The sequence below is a fragment of the Papaver somniferum genome, chromosome 9, assembly GCF_003573695.1.
Source record: "Papaver somniferum cultivar HN1 chromosome 9, ASM357369v1, whole genome shotgun sequence".
Lineage (NCBI taxonomy): Eukaryota > Viridiplantae > Streptophyta > Magnoliopsida > Ranunculales > Papaveraceae > Papaver > Papaver somniferum.
Genome location: NC_039366.1, coordinates 98,119,344 through 98,124,227, shown reverse-complemented (window position 1 = coordinate 98,124,227; position 4,884 = coordinate 98,119,344).

The window sequence follows — 4,884 nt, the reverse complement described above, 5'->3', positions numbered from 1 at the left end:
TTCAGTCATAACAGATGCACAAAGTGCTAAATCATCAAGGGATGACCCTTCCTTTCCTGATTTCTCCATTGAAACACAAGTAGTCTTCTTTCGTACAAGAAAAAGATATATAAGTTTGGAGAAAATCAAGGGATAATTCGATTTATGGAGACCGAGACTGTTTTTCCCAAAAATAAAAGATATCTTTTATTTTTCTCAAAAGGAGCAGACATGGTTGACTTGCCCAGATTCATGCTTCCTCACAATCAGAAATTTTGGGCAACAAGTGAGGATGCATAATTCAACACAATCAATGTTTGTTGAGGTGGGAATGATTCTCACTATAGTTAACAAGGACATCCTTGGGATGACTTATAAACACAATAGACTGTGTTTCCTTCTGTTCTTTCTTTCTCTTGTAATTGCAAGAGTTTGTAGTTTTCTTTTGAGATCTGATAAACCTATCAGTCTTTTTTTTTCCCATTGCGAAGAGCTTTGATAAGTTTTTTTCCGAGAAGGACTGTAGTGAGATTATTTTCTCCACATGAAGGACTTATCATGTTATCAGAAAAAACTAGTTTTTGATTCTCTTGGCTCTTTACCCAACTTTTCTTGTTCAGACTTCACCATACGGATTTTATCTGAAAGGAATATCAAAAGGTTTTCAAGTACCAGACTTAACCTTTTATTTTCATCAATCTCCAACTCAAGTTGTAGGAGTTGATTAGACTCACAGTATTCATCACTGTTTGAGTTGGCAAGCAGTGCATTACAATTAGATATTTCTTCATTGGATTCTTCCTCTGGAATATCATTAAGAGTGGAGAGGTATGCATCGTTGCACTTATAAATTCTTCTGCTGGGATAGTGTTTTTTCATATGTCCGAATCTACGACACTTGAAGCATTGTACTTCCTCGTTACCCTTTTTATGGCAAAACGATAGTGTATCAGGAACACGTTTATCAACGGATAAAATGTCCTTTATTCGTTGTGCTAGAAGAACAGGAGTTGAGTCAAGCTCTTTTTCAACATATACCTTGTCTTCTTGACAGCGATTCTTAGTTTGATTCTTCAGTAGAATTTCTTTATCAAAGATCTTTAACTTTCCTACAAGAGAGCTTCGAGAAAGTATAGAGAGATCATTTACTTCTATTATGGCATGTTTCTTAGACTCGTATCTGGATGGTAACGTTCTGAGAATTTTGCATACCATCTCATTTCAGGTATGACCATTCCAAGGGAAAAAGACGCAATAACAATCTCAGAAAGTTTAGAGTTAAACTCCTCGAAGGTATCGTCATCACCCATCTTAAGATATTCCCATTCAGATGAAGGGGAAAGACTTCTAGCTACTTTTTCATAATCATCTCCTTTGAATATAGTCTCAAGACTATCCCATGCTTCTTTAGAAGTCCTGCAACTCAGCACATGATGTAGAATATTATGGCTAACTGCATGTATGATGACGTTCAAACCAACAGAATTCTGCATTGCACGAATTCTTTCTTCGTGAGTGTAGTCCGCTAACCGTTTAAACTCAGTTTCCGAATGATCCATCTGTTGTTGATATCTGTCTTCGATTAATAACCAAGTATTGAAATCTCGGGATTGAAGAAAGGATCGCATAGCAGATTTCCACCATAGGTAGTTTGTCCCATCAAATATTGGCGGTACGTTAATTGAAGTCGATTCATGAGAACTCGAGTTCATTCTTATAGGATGGATCGCACCAAACACAGATTGTTAGATCTTTTAGTGTTTGCCTGCTCTGATACCAATTGAAAAGGCGAGGGTACCCAAATATATATGGATTAAAAAATAAATAAACTTTGTAACTTCTCATCCATCATGCTTGATTTTCTCGGCTCTTCAACATTCCTTGAATTCTTCGCGACTGCAAGTACTCCAGCGATTCTGAACGTGTTCAACTCAGCATCATTGTTGTTGAAGATCTGTAGCCATAACAATAATTAACAAGATGTTTTCTTATTGTTACACAATTTCATAGTATTATTAAAAAACATCAAAGTCCAATTGCATCACCACTTTGAAAATAATACTACAGTGATATGTATCACTCCCCCTTAGACAATACTTTATCACACAATGAAAACCACTCCCTGAAAAAGTGGGGGTACAACAACCACACCCAACAATTCGATTATCAATCTGTATGGACAAACTCCAATATAATTTCTAGAGAATCAACTAGACAGTTAGACTCAATCTAAATAAAAGTATATCAAAGAGTTTATATCTCAATCTCTCGATTTGATCTTTACTCAAGAAAATAGAAATCTGCGAGTCTTTATCAAATACTAGAGAGATAACTTGGATGGTACCAAAGCCCAATATCCAAGTGTCAATCAATCTAAATCAACAACCAAAAGGTCGGATATTCTAATTGATTGAACAATGCACAACCTGTGATATTTCAATTATATAACAGAATATAATGCGAAAAAGAAATAACACAGACACCCGAATTTTGTTAACGAGGAAACCGCAAATGCAGAAAAACCCCGGGACCTAGTACAGATTGAACACACACTGTATTAAGCCGCTACAGACACTAGCCTACTCCAAATTAACTTCGGTCTGGACTGTAGTTGAACCCCAATCAATCTCACACTGATCCAAGGTACAGTTATGCTCCTACGCCTCTGATCCCAGCAGGATGCTACGTACTTGATTCCCTTAGCTGATTTCACCACAACTAAGAGTTGCTACGACCCAAAGTCGAAGACTTTAATAAACAAATCTGTATCACACAGAAAAGTCTACGGTAAGAGATAAATCCGTCTCCCACGAATATACCTACGAGTTTTGTTCCGTCTTCTTATAAATCAAGGTGAACATGAACCAATCAATAAACCGGTCTTTTCCCGAAGAACAACCTAGTATTATTGATCACCTCAGAATAATCTTAATCGACGTAGCGAAAAAACATATTGTGGAATCACAAATGATGCGACGAAGTGTTTGTGATTACTTTTCTATCTTTCCTATCGGAGATATAAAATCTCGAGCAATTATTATAATCGTACTCGTAACGATAGAAGATGCAAGATAAGATCACACAACTACAAGGAATGTAGTATCGGTCTGGCTTCACAATCCCAATGAAGTCTTTAAGTCGTTAACCTGGTTTTAGAAGAAGAAACCAAAGGTTAAAGGAGAATCGACTCTAGATATGCAACTAGTATCACACGTAAGTTGTGGATATTAGGTTTCCCAGTTGCTAGAGTTCTCCCTTATATAGTTTTCAAATCAGGATTTGCAATCAATGTTAGCTTGGTAACAAAGTATTCAATATTCACCGTTAGATGAAAACCTGATTAGATTCAAGCTTATATTTCTTAACCGTTGGATCGAAAACTTAGCTTGTTACACACAAATGAAATGTCCAATTTTAGGTTTACGAATCGTTCCCAAACATTAACATTTGTTGGTTCAACAATAGTTAACAAAATGGTTACCCATATGATTACTTTCATATTAAACATATTCTTCTTCACCATAACTAGTTCAAATGACTCAAATGAACTAGTTAGAGAGTTTTTCAATTGCTTAGATCTTATGGAACTACACAAGACACAATCGAAGAAAAAACGGTTTGATTCACTCGAATCGGTTCATGAACTTTATAGCCACGGTTTGAAAAAGCATTCCTTAGTTTAAATAAACATGAGTTCAAGAACAATCGGTTTTATATATAACCTGCTCAAGTTCGCGGACTGGGTTCGCGGACTTAAGCTCATGGAAGGAGTTCACAAACTCCAGCAGAAATTCTCGAGTTGAGAACTTCCGCCAGTTCGCGGACTTGGCTTACGCCACTTCCATTTCTCTTGATCAACAAAGTTCGCAAATTTTGGTTCAAGGAATAAGGACTTATGCATATATGTGTTTCCACAACAATGCTTATATCATACCAATGTTTATGTAATCTAAACTCTCATTTCAATCATTGAAACATTATCAAGGGACGGATATAGCCGTTATTCACAGACCGTTCGTCAGAATAATTTTCAAAGTGATTGAAACATAACATGACTTTCGTCACTAGGTAAAGATGAATTCGGCTAAAGCGAAAGCTTACCAACACATATTTTGAGAAATAGATAGGCGAGATAAACTCGGCTCGAAACAACAAATGTGCATAATGAAAGTCTATATATCAAAACGACTTTTGTCTCAAGAGTAGAAGATAGAATAGATAGACTTTGAGTGACAGATAAGTTCAAGTCTCCACATACCTTTTAGTCGATGAAGATCCACCAGTTCCTTGAGTAGTCCTTCGTCTTGTATGATGATTGACATGGAGTTCTTGAGCTCAACTACACTTTATATCCTAGTCCGAGACCTTTATCTATGTAGGCTAGAAATCAAGACTTATAGTTTTGATCACTAACATTGACAAACATGCTTGAGATAGAAACGCATGAGAGTTCGACCGAGCAATGCTCTAACAATCTCCCCCTTTGTCAATTTTAGTGGCAAAACTTTTAATACATATGGAATACAAAAAAATAAATAAATTAAATTTTGTAGCTCCTATTCCACATGCCTAATCTTCAACATTACTCGAAATCTTCGTCACTTCCAAGTACTCCAATGATCCCAAAGGATGTAAGTTTAGCATCATCATTGTTGAAAATCCGTAGCTATAAAAATAAGAAAACAATAGTTCTCAATCATTGTTATACAATGCCATAGTATCATTACACAACATCAACGTTCAATTGTATCACAACTTCAACAACAATACTATGGTGATATGTATCACTCCCCCTTAGTCAATACTCCATCTCACATGGAAACCACTCCCCCTTACATAATGTTCCGAAAACCATATGTATTTGTAGTATGAACTACATATTAATTCTCCCCCTTTTTGTCAATA